This window comes from Rhinopithecus bieti, unplaced genomic scaffold, assembly GCF_001698545.2.
Source record: "Rhinopithecus bieti isolate Rb0 unplaced genomic scaffold, ASM169854v2 scaffold_64799, whole genome shotgun sequence".
NCBI lineage: Eukaryota > Metazoa > Chordata > Mammalia > Primates > Cercopithecidae > Rhinopithecus > Rhinopithecus bieti.
This window is the reverse complement of record NW_016824661.1, coordinates 105,110-117,656: the sequence shown is the minus strand read 5'-3', so window position 1 is coordinate 117,656 and position 12,547 is coordinate 105,110. Positions and strand designations below refer to the sequence as shown.

The following is a 12,547-nucleotide window of genomic DNA, read 5'->3' as shown; positions in this document are numbered from 1 at the left end:
AAAAAAAAAAAAAAAAAAAAAAAAAGAAATACCATTTGATCCAGTGGTCCTGTTATGGGGTATATACCCAAAGGATTATAAATCATGCTACTATGAAGACACATGCACACATGTTTACTGCAGCACTATTCACAATAGCAAAGACTTGGAACCAACCCAAATGTCCATCAATGATAGACTGGATTAAGAAAAATGTTGCACACGTACACCACGGAATACTATGCAGCCATAAAAAACGAAGAGTTCATGTCCTTTGCAGGGACATGGATGAAGCTGGAAACCATCATTCTGAGCAAACTATCTCAAGGACAGAAAACCAAACACCGCATGTTCTCTCTCATAGGTGGAAATTGAACAATGAGAACACTTGGACACAGGGCAGGGAATATCACACTTCAGGGCCTCTCGGGGTTTGGGGGACTCAGGGAGAGACAACATTAGGAGAAATACCTAATGTAAATGACGAGTTGATGGTGCAGCAAACCAACATGGCACATGTATACCTATGTAACAAATCTGCACGTTGTGCACATGTACCCTAGAAATTAAAGTATAACAAATAAATTAATAAAAACAAATAATAAATAATAAAATCTGAAGAAAAAAAGAAACAGCTAGGAGTAGATCCCATATCTTAGGTATGTTCTCACTTTGTTAGGGTTGACACTCTAGTATCACATTAAATGAAGTCTTAAACGAACAAACAAAAAAACTGCAATTATTATCTGATCTTTCCTACAAATGCACACAGCATGTACCTACATGGCTCAAAGCAAAATAATAGCCAATTTTGATCTGAATTTCTTCAGAATTACAATACTAATCTTTCAATTGTATATTTTATTATTATTAAATTAATGTAATTGAGATTAAATGTTAAATCTGAATGAAAACTGACAGGAGACAAAAATGTAAAGTAAATCCTCTTGTATTCAGAGTCTACTCTACCAGATACCATTTTGATAAACAACTTAGGCCCCTTGTCCAAGTGGAAAGTCCACTGTGCAAAGGAAAGCTAGAGACGCTCCCTACAGAAACGCTCCAGATGAAGGGGAGCGGGGTTTCAAAGATGAGGATAAGCTCCTCCAGCCATCAGGCCCCTTGGAGCCTGAAACGCAATGTCCAGCAGGCAGTTTCAAGAATGTGTCTGTCCTTTCAAGCAGAGCACATGGCATGGAAGATGCATGTAGACGCATGTGTGTGTGTGTGTGTGTGCACGCGCACGCGCGCGCACTCATATGCATGTGTTATTGGGTCACAAAACCCTTTTTGCTGGCCTTGAGGAATCCCTGGATCCCCCAGGTTGTCAAGAGCACAGATTGAAAACCGCTGGCCAACAAAATTTGAGATGTGAGGTGGTTAAACTCAGCCAACCCTCTGAGCTATGACAGACATCAACGGGCAACACCCCACCACGTGGCTTGGCACTGGGGAGCCATTTCCATTTTGGATCCTAACAGAAAATGCCCCTGTTCTATTCAGAGGCCTGCACTTAGCCCTCCTTGTTCATTTGCAGGATAAATGATGAGAATCCTGCTTTGGCTGTTTCTCTGGATGTTAACTCTGACGCCCACGTTGCCATGACTTATGGCCTTTTTTCATGGCTTATCTTAATGAACTGTTCTTCAGAGAATGATGTTTATTGCATTTTCTTATCACTCACCCTTGACGGCTTTGGGGACACTCCTCTCTCCTGGTTCTCCATGGACTTTGCTGTCTGTTTCGTCTCATTAAAGAGTTCTTTTGCTCTGATTGCTCTCGGTAGACTGTGGTGATACTAAGGGCTCCATCCTCAAGCCACTACATGTGGCTGCTGTTCCCTAAGGAAAATCTCTACCAGGGGAGCCCAGGCCTTCCTGAGGTTTCTTCTCTTGTAAAGTCACAACACACACATGCACACACACACACATGCACGGAAGTGCTTACACACACACACACACACACACACACACACGTATTCCACGCCATGGGCTCTCCCTGAAATATCAGAGGCATTCTTGGAACTTCCTGCTGGACTCTGTGCTTCAGGCTTGAAGGGGCTCTTGGCGGCAAGAGCTTATGCTCACCTGGCTACAGGTGATGAGCCTCCCTGTCCAGCACCCATCCTCACTTCTCTCTGCCTTCTCACACTTGCTGTGATTGGTGAGCTTGTGCAGAAACAATAGACCACATGGGGCTCCAGCTCTGCTGAGTCCTCCTTGGAGCTCCTGTGTTTGCAGAGATTCTAGGTTCTCGCTTGCTCTCTGGGCCATGCAAAGCAAGAGGACATATTGATGAGCACACCTGAATCTCCTTCTAAGCCCCATCTTCCCGTAGAACTCCTATCAATATCTCACACATTTCCAACTGGCTGACACCTCCATTTATTTATCAATGGATTCCAAGCTCAAGTAAGGGAGATTTTATTTACTGGGACCCTAAATCCTCAACAATTATTCAAACTCCAAATAATAAAGACCAGGCATGTCCTCCTTCTCCCAAATCTGTCATTCTATCACTCTATCCATGCTTACCTACTTCAGCAACCTGAGGTCAATCTCTCTCTCTTTTTTTTTTTTTTTTTTTTTCACCTGAGGTCAATCTCAACATCCCCTGCACTCATGCTCTTTACCTCTAATTGATCTCTAACTTCTATCCTTTCTCTAAGTATTTCTTTAAACTTCTCTCTTCCAATTTCAATTACTAGCACCCCAGTTTAGAGCCTACAAGACGACTCAAAATAGCTTCAGTCAACACAGGAACCTACTGGCTCATTTGACTGAAATGCCAAGGGGTTGAGCTCACTTTTCATTTGCAGGCTGTAAGGACCCCTGCGTCCGGCTCGCCCCGCTGCTGTGGACAGGAGCTTGCACGCTTGGTGGCTGTAGAAGGCCTTCTTACAGCCCCCATCCTGCTCCCCACCTTCTACCTTTTTCAGTTCTTTGCATTTCAACCCCTCATGCTGAAGCACCTCAGGCAGGACAGCCATCCTCTGGGGGCTTTCTATAGAGAAGGCCCCTCGAGAGCATGCACAGAGCCTTGAACAGAGAGGGTGTCCTTCTGGTTGCCATGTCAGATGTTATGTCTTCATGGTGCCTGGGGGGTGACACAGCCATCTTCAGTGAGTGCTGAACTGAACTGATGATGGACAGATTGTTCAAATAAAAGAGAGAGAAAGGCATGGAGAAGGCAGCACACAGCAATATTCCCAGCGAAATCAGACAAAGAATTTGCAAAGTCTGTTAATTAGGGAAAAAAGAAGCCCGCTATCACAATCAATAAATGTGTAAAGGTTGTACTGAAAGCGCTTGAGGAACTGAAAATGCATATGTGAAAAACTCTCATTGGAAAAAAAGAGTGTGAATCAAAGAAACAAAACAATGTAATCACATATTGTGGAGAAGCACAATGTAGGTCCAGAGAGGATGTGAATCTGGAAGACTGGACCTCTAGCAGACAAAGTGCACACCAGCCTGCAGAGCCCCGAACACTGGAACGCAGTGTGTGCCTGAGGGTTGTGTTACCTATAGCTGGGTACATGCAGGTCTCACTGCAGAGTGTGGGTGCTGTTATTCTCAAGAGTATTGGCCTTTTCATAGATTGCTGGGTTAAAAAACCAAAGCAAACAAACAACAGTCCAGAAAGTGTTATCTGAAACACTTGGCTGGACCCCAGGCACAGGAAGCTCTGGTGCTTAGGGGCTGTCACAGCCCCGAGGAAACCCTGGCTCTGCTCTGTCTCTCCTTTGTGATGCTCCCCGTGCCTTGTGGTCACCTAAACCCTTCCTTTTCTCTGATTCTGTTGTAACCATTCACTTAAGGGTCCGAATCATCTGTGATGTTTTGGAAAACATTGTTCCTTCTCCTGACCGGGTTTCTGGCTTTGTTAGACCAGTCATAAACAGTGCGGTCATAAGTAACACATCCACTGCAAACCTGCCTCTCCTCCCTGTTGTCTGCAAGCCCCAGTTAAATGTTAGGACCAATATTAATTCATTTTCAATATTGTTTTCTTAAATTTCGTTACTATTTCTTAAAAACAACTTTTGTCTCCCTTCGGTTGCTCACTCTTGGGTAAAAGGGTTAGTCATAAAACTTGCTCCTGTAATGCCTACTTTAAATGTCAATCTGAGCAATTTTTATTTGGGGCATCAAATTAAAGCGATTTGCGTATTTGTTTTCTCTTTTTCTCCCCACATGCTCAGCACTTTTCCTCACCACAGGGAAAGGTCCCCAGGAACACTGATGGCCACGCTCATTGTCATGAGGGTAGAGTTGGGCCATCATAGCCAGGCTGACCTGTGGGAATGCCGAGTTCCTCCTCTGGAAGGGTCGGTGCAGGCAGCGAGTGTGAGCACAGAGTCCTCTGCGGATGCTGGAGGAAGCAGCCGGCCAGAGAACTGAGCTTTTCCAAGGAACGAGGGAGGGGAGGCAACAGCTGTGACGGATCTGAAGTGGCCCTTGACACGTGGGCTTATTAAATTAAAGTTATTGGCACAGTAACGTGAGCGAGAATCATGCACTGAATGTGAATCCAGGATTCACATCCTGATTTATGCACGCATCCAGCCCTGCCTTGCCAAGGTGACAGTTATATTACCCCGCTGAACTCTGCTCCTCTGTGATCATAACAGGGTACCCCTTGGCTTGCACCCTTGAGATGTGTCTTGTTCCCGGCAATGGATGCCTCAGGACATGGCTTTTCTTTGCTTGTGTCCCCATTTGTTTTTAAAAATTTGCCAGAATGCAATCCCCTCACCTCCCTCAGACTAGTATTAATATTTCATACAGATTCTGAAAAGTTACTTCTACAGTTCTGTCAAAAGTGAGACGTTGAAGGTGAGACGTTGAAAGTGAGACTTTCTGGTGCAGGTCATCAAAGACCCTGTGAAGATATCAGGAGGTCAGTGAACAACACCGTCAACCTACAGTGCCTGGAGTCAAACATTTCAGATAAATCTCTACCCTGTACCATTTCATGATGACAAGCAAAGTCCAGCCACCCTATTCGCTGGACACTGGCAGATTCTTGTCAATTAGGCCTCAGAACCATCTTTAAATGTTTTCCTGCCACCTAGAGTGATGCTACCTCTGAGCTTATAACCAGATGCTGCCCCCAACAGTGTGGACTGAAGAGACACTGCCAGAATCTGGATTCAGATACGTCCACACTGCAGAGTGCTAAAGGGCACAACAACAGGGCCCTGAGCTGCCTCCTGGTTGTCACATTCATGCACATGTTGTCCTGTGACTCAAATGCCCTTCCAGCCTGGCCCTCCAGCCCTGTGTCTGTCTGGGGACCACCTCTTTTGGCTTCAACATCCATCTCAAAGGTCACCTCTTCTCTAAGCTTTCCTTCAGAAATCACTGTTTTCTCTGCCCGCCATTAGCACTGGACTCCTGTTGGCCTCACACAGCTGGGATGTGATAAACTTGCTTGCTCAGGGCCCCATCATTGCCAGGGCCAACCCGACCACTTCCCTTCAGAGTAGAGAGGCTGAGCATTCCCACTTCCACCTGCTGTTTGCATGGGACCACCTCTATCTGCCCGTCATCATCCCCAGTCCATCACGAAATATGCCACTGTCGAAATAAACAGGGCTGATTCTTGGCCCTTTCTTTCCACTCTTGCCAAAAAGGGAAAAAAGAAGTTCACTTAATAATTGTATTGAAAATGAGATGAGATAAACTACTTTTCTAGCAATTCAAATTTTCAATCAGTCGAAATGTGCGTGGTGCAGCACCTAGTTTATGTTTCACAGGCAACCCGTTGCCTTTGGTTTGGAATCAACTGAGAGCTGATGGTTAAAACTAAAACAGGACTCCACATTGCACTGTAGACATTTCTCCCTGTGGCTACTTCCCGAGGGACTGTGAGTTTCTGCAGGACCTAGTGAGTAGGGCTTCCAATGGCCTCCTCCTCATCCTGTTGGTGAGGGAGGAAGCCCTGCTCCAGGCTTATGAAGATGGCCAAATACACACCAGCACCAGGCAGATGCAGCTGGCAGTGGTATGTTTGTCACATCCACTAGCATTCCCAGGATGGAAGACAGTGTGCATCATGTAGTCCCACAGAGTCACATTCAGGAACTGAGTAACCACCCAGGGGCTGGGGCAGGCTGGCTGTGTATTAACAAGAGGGTGGGATGACCTTGGTTCCAGAGGGAAGATGCAATTGGCCCATTTGCATAATTTCACAGGCTGGAGGTTGTGGAAGGCCACTGGTCAGGGATCAGCAGACACTGCACCCGACTCCTTGATTCCAAGCAACAGGATGGCTTGCCCAGGGGACCTCATCCACAGGAGCAGATTGGGGAGTTATCTATGGCTATGCCGTTCCAGACTCTCCTAACTTTACCAGCGCAGTAGTACCCCCGTAAGTGCCAGGGAAGGGCTGGCGGTTAGTGTGGCTACCCTTGTCATGCTACTTGCATAGCTAACGTTCTACATAGGAAGTCTGTGAAGCTCAGAATTTGTGTATAATTTGTTTTGCCCTCACTTGTCATGCTCCTTCAAATTATAGCAAACAGTTTAGGAAGATCTCATCTTTGGCATACTGAGGAATCTAAGATCAGTGAGAACTCCCTCTGGTGTGTGGCAGGCCAAGTATTTTAGAGTGGGATGGACATCCACATATCAACAGCTGGTTTTGTTCATCCTCTATTAGTTTTCTGGATAGTCCTGCATTTTCAAAGTAGTCACAAAAAATAAAACTTCAACTAGTTCTAACCATCTATTAAACATGTCCTGGGGCATTTTCTGGCAGAGCTGAGTGCTGAGTCCATCTGGAGGGGGCAACACGGGGCAGGAGCCGAGTGCTGAACCATCTGGAGGGGCAACACGGGGCAGGTATGGCTGGGGCTGCAGTGTTCAGCTGGCTCATGTCTATTTGGAGGCCATCCTTGGCTCTGTCGCCTTTTGGCTTTCAGACCTTGGACAGAGGACATAACTTGCCTCAGTGTCTCTACCTGTAAAATGGGAATGGTCATAATAAAACCTACTTCACAGGGTGACTCTGATAATAAAACGTGAAAACACAAGTAAAGCATTTAACATAGGGCCTGCCTGTGCTAAGTCGGCAGCCACAGAGGCTGCTATCTCCGTGTGTGTAGTGGGTGAATGGTGTACTCCAAAATTTCATGTACACTGGGAACCTCAGAGCATTGCCTGACTTAGAAATAGGGTCTTTGCAGATGGAATTAAGGTAAGAATTGAGATGAGATTATACTGGATGAGAGTGGGCCTCAATCCAATGAGAGTGTCCGCGTAAGAGACAGATTTGGACACAGAGACACAGGACAAAAGAGGAGAATGCCAGGTCAGGAGGGAATGGAGGGGTGCAGCCACCAGCTGCCAAATGCTTACAGGGATCAGAAGCACGGAGAGGTAAGGCAATTTTCTCCTCAGGAGGCTTCAGAGGGAGCATGGCCCCTGGACACATTGATTTCAGAATTCTGCCCTCCAGCACTCCAGCCTTTCTGTTGCTTGAAGCTGTCAATTTCGTTTTTAGGCAGCCCTGGGAACCTAGCAGAGCACAAGACAATATAAAGTACTTAGGGTGCAAAACAAGGGCCGAGCACTCCCAGGAAAGCTGTTCTAGAAAGCAGCGCTAGTCAGTGGCCATAACCCTTCATTCAACAAAGGTTTATTAAGTGCCTCCTGCATGCCAGGCACCCCTGTGTTAACGAATAAAACCAGCTGATTTCTTGGCCTCGAGAGCGCCTGGCCTTGCCCCCCAGTTGCCAAGCAGTTTGCATACCCCACTGGTGCCGGAAGGGCGTGGCCTGGGGAATGGTCTGCTTCCTGGGCACAGGTCCTGGTTTCTGGAGTTAGCTCCGCAAGTGGGTGCTACATGAGTCGCAGCCCCTCTGACCTCAGCCGGCACGGCACAGGGGCATCCCTGGTGCAACTGCCATGGTCCCCCATGTGCTGGGGGTGAGTCCTTCCCCTTCCTGTCTCTCACTCCCTCTGCCCCAAGGAAGTGCTGCTGCACTAGCACTGGCAGGCCTCAGATAAGAAGAGGAGGATGTCCCTGTGGGCTCCTGCGGCTGCTGTTCCCATTGGGGTTGCTGCCTCCTGTCCATGAGCCATCTCCACCCCCAGACAGGGATGGGCTGATGGTCAGGGCAGCTGCACGCCCTGCCAATGTCAGCACAAAAAATACCAGCAAGACTTCTAAAGGCTCCCGTGATTCTTCAAATACTTAACAAAAAGGTGTAATGTTGTTTTATTATTTCTTCCAAAACCACAGCTGTCATTTTTGTTAAACAAGAAGCCTTCATTCTTTACATCTAATAAAAACAAATAATGCTGAGGAACAATTTACACTGAAGCACATCAGAACGGGAGACCGGACATCAGAGATTTCACAAACACCGGGACCATGGGTTCATTGGACCTATGTTAGAGTTCTATCCCCTGGAAGTCTACACTCCACTGCCCTGTCCATAAAAGAGGCTTCGACCTGGGAGGTGGACCAGGGCCTGTGTTTGTGGAGATTCCTGGCAACGCCAAGTCTATTTTACAGTCATGGTCCTTGGCTGCCCTCTTCTGGTCAGGTCTGGAACAGCTTGGCTGAGAGGCCCTGGGGTTCCTGTCCCTCTGCACTGGGTGTTGGGGGTGTGAACGCCAGCCTACAAGTTAGGGTGAACAACTGTCCTGGTCTGCCTAGGACTGGGTTGGGGGCTTTCTGGGGTGCAGGACCTTCAGTACTAAAATCAGAACAGTCTTGGACAGATTTAATTCGCCCTTCTAGGATGAATACATTCTTGCTAGGACCTCATGGGCCTACGTCAGAGGAGCAGCGGGCTTGGAAATGAGCCTCGGTGTGGTACATTGCTGTGTGACTGCTGCTGGGGACTGTTGGTGCAGAGTCGACTTTCCTCTCTTCTGTTATCCTCTATTAGAAAGTTTTAGCATCCATGTTTTGTTTGCTCTGGGCCAGGGCTTTATATTGGTTATTTAGGTTAATTCGAAGGACTCTTATGAGCAGGTGCTGTCCACAACCTGGACCCAGCCCACCTGCTTGAGCCCCGCATTCTAGGAGGCCAGGCTGTTACAGTGCATCCTCCTGATGTACTGTTTGCTCCCCAGGGAGCTCACGCTCCCAGCTGGCCCTGCCACCCTCAGGAGGGCCCCAGCTACAGCCACTCTTCAGACCAGGTGACAATCTGTCAATGTGTTGGCCTCATGCAAGGTTACACGTCCATCGAGGGCAGGGCTGTGTGGCGTCCTCATTACCTAACACAGTGACCATCTCAGGGAGAAGCCAAACCTCCCAGCCCAGTCATCACCCAAAGCCAAGAGCAGGCCACCTCCGTTACACCAAGCTTTTCTGTAACAGCAGAAGTTCAGCTGTGGCCCTGGCTCTGGCCGCCCCCTCTGATTTTAGAGGCGGGGCAGCTGCCAGCTGCAGGGGCCAGTTCACCATCAGCGACTGGGTCCTGGGAGGCCTACAGGCTCAAGCTTCCCCCGACTGCAAGGAGCTCAGCAAGATGCCCTCTCTCCCCGCCTGGTCTCCCAAGGACCCTGCCTGAGACTGCTGCAAGGGTGGCTTAGGCAGAGACACAGCTGGGATGTGATAAACTTGCTTGCTCAGGGCCCCATCATTGCCAGGGCCAACCCGACCACTTCCCTTCAGAGTAGAGAGGCTGAGCATTCCCACTTCCACCTGCTGTTTGCATGGGACCACCTCTATCTGCCCGTCATCATCCCCAGTCCATCACGAAATATGCCACTGTTGAAATAAACAGGGCTGATTCTTGGCCCTTTCTTTCCACTCTTGCCAAAAAGGGAAAAAAGAAGTTCACTTAATAATTGTATTGAAAAATGAGATGAGATAAACTACTTTTCTAGCAATTCAAATTTTCAATCAGTCGAAATGTGCGTGGTGCAGCACCTAGTTTATGTTTCACAGGCAACCCGTTGCCTTTGGTTTGGAATCAATTGAGAGCTGATGGTTAAAACTAAAACAGGACTCTTCATGGCCGGCCAAGTTCCAGGAGTGGGGACCCTGGCACTTCCCCAGGAAGAAGTAGGAGTTGGGGGAAAGGAAAGTCACAGGAGGTCATTCTCTACTGAGTGGAGTGGAGACCAGGAGGGGGATTAACCTTTTCATCTGCTCACCCAGTTGGCTGTGTGCATGCTTTTGAGGGTAAAAGCAAATGAAGGTCTATAGTTCTCCTGTTATCAGGTCTTTGTGAGAAGGAGCTCGGGGACGCCCCGGGCTGAGCAAGGTTGGATGGACATTTCTTTGTATAGAGTGAGGTACCAGGAATGAAGCCAAAGGCTTTGTGAGTGGCCGGTTCTGATCCCCCATAGAGGACAGAAACCCCTTTAGCCAAGAATTCCTCATCTTGATGCTATAACAACCTGAAAGAAGCATTTGCTGGGCAGATTAATAGCATCAATAATTGCAAGAAGGCAGGGTGGGGAGGTGGGGAAGATTTTGGGCCATTTCTTCTAAACTAAGACAATAATTTCAAAGCTCCTTTTAAAATAGAACCTTTTTTTTAAAATTAAAAAAGAAAAAGAGCCAGCAAATATTTACAAGGGTGAAGTTAAAATTTTTTTTAAAAAGTACCCGTCTCCAAATGTGAACCACTGACCTTAGGTAAACAGGTCAAGGCTGTGGGCAGTTGCCGGGAGACTGGCCTCAGGCATCAGTCTCTGCCAGCTCCTCACAGCAGGGCACCCTGGAACCTGCACATGCACAGATATTCTAAAACAGAGCAAGAAAAAAAGAACAAAAATTTGAGTCAGTGAATACAAACAGCAAACACAGCAAACTTTGATTAAGGGGAGAGGGGAACCAATATTTATAAAAATGACTGACTCCCAGGGAACAGCAGTTTCGAAAGGCCTACAGTTTTTCCATTCAAGTCCTAAACAAAATTACAGACAAATGGTCAAAGTTCCTTTTTATGGCAAGTAAAATAATTTTTAAAAAGCACAAGTTACAAATGGATGCTATGCACAAATGCGTCTTGAATTGTTGCATATGTGGCCCAGCCTGCGAATATATATACTTCTAAGTGTATAACGTATGCATTACCTAATAGAAAACTGAGACGTCCCCTGTACACTAACTTGGCACATAACTGAAGTTTATTTTTCTTTCAAGGCGGTGAAGTTTAAGCATTTTTGTTAAGCAAGGAAATCATTATGTAAATGCCTTTCATATCCTTCCCAGTTTCTTTAAACACTTCATGCCAAGCCTCTTTTCATGTCATTTGAAAATTCAAAGTTGTGATCCTGGACCTGTGAGTGTCTCCTGCACTGTGGTAGCGGGAAGGATGCCCAGGGGTGTGAGCTAAGCTGGGGGCTTTGCTGCCCACTGGAATTGCAGCACACCACTGGCTTCTCTGTCACCATCCTCCCGCTGAGTGGCCGTTCATTGCAGAGAAGTGCCTGGGCGCTGGATTCAGCGACTGATGTGGGTTTGAATCCCAGTAGAGTCCTTATTAATTCCTGTTCCACAGAGCCCTGGAGTGCTGGACAGCGATGCAGTGGGGGTGCTGGCACCTTGTCGTTAATGCCAAGGCAGACTTTGGTAAGAAGCTGCCTCTGTGCAGCCTAACTCATGATTGTCATCTGTCCCCGCCACAACTCTGTGCTGGCCCTAACTCATCTGTCCCTGCCAGAAGCTCGTGAGGTCCTCCTGATGGGGAGGCTCTGGAGCTGGTTTGACCTGCAGAACCTCAGGCCTCGTCCCCGCCTGGGAACTCAGAATCCGCAGGGGACACGCATGCACGTCAGAGTTTGGGAAGTTTTGAGCCTACTAACCACTTCCTCGGTGACATTGGGAGGCACTTCTTTTAGGACTTCAGCTTTCCAGTTGTAAACTGGAAGTAGAATGAGAGAATCTCAGACTCCTACCTTTTAATGAGTGCCTAATGGAACTTGACACTAGGGAGTGGCTGAAGTGTTTGGGAGGAAAGGAGGAGTTCCCCAGCCATGACTGCTAGGTGCTGTGCCCCGCTGCCCGGTTCACTCTCACAAAGGACAATGCCCCCTTGACTGGGCACATGTCCCCTTGACTGGGGAACACCTGGGTACATAAGTCCCAGATGGCTCACACTTGCTATATGGAGATGACAACCAAATCCTCCTGGTTCACATTTCCGGGCTCAAATCAGGAAAACCCACCTGCCTCCAGGCTAAATCTCTAGTCAACTGACTTCCAAACACGGGTGAAGGATTCCATTCCCCATCAGAAGCAAGCTGAGCTCAGGCTAATTGGATGGCTCCTGAACAGAGGGCCGTGGGGCTGGGTGAGGGGCCAGGCCTTTGGAGCCTCCTGGGTGCTGCAGCTCGTGGGGAGGCAGCGTCATCTGGGACCTCTATCTTTCCCCAGGGGCTCCCTGGCCGGTGCTGGTTTCTATCTTCCTTATCTCTGCTCCCTCTTTGGCTTCTCTAAGGGGTCCCCTGTCACTGCTTCTTTATGACAGAGCCCTCTCTCCCTCAGCTTCTTTACGACGGAGCCCTCTCTCCCTCAGCTTCTTTACGACGGAGCCCTCTCTCCCTCAGCTTCTTTACGACGGAGCCCGCTCTCCCTCAGCTTCTTTACG

At 47.9% G+C, this 12,547-nt stretch overlaps 1 long non-coding RNA gene across 6 annotated transcripts in view; it reads right to left on the bottom strand.

The window, feature by feature from the left end:
* LOC108522366 (uncharacterized) overlaps positions 1-12,547 on the bottom strand; it is a 30,902-nt gene that overhangs the window by 9,481 nt on the left and 8,874 nt on the right. For 2 of the 6 annotated variants that reach the window (XR_001883431.1, XR_001883429.1), the window contains exons 2-4: positions 10,586-10,698; positions 7,344-7,502; positions 1,664-2,243 (exon numbers count right to left, since the gene is read on the bottom strand). This is a non-coding gene — a long non-coding RNA (uncharacterized LOC108522366). Of the gene's footprint in view, positions 1-1,663; positions 2,244-7,343; positions 7,503-10,585; positions 10,699-11,855; positions 11,949-12,125; positions 12,427-12,547 lie in introns of those variants that run through there. The other 4 variants (XR_001883430.1, XR_001883432.1, XR_001883433.1 and 1 more) reach the window with 4 other exon arrangements.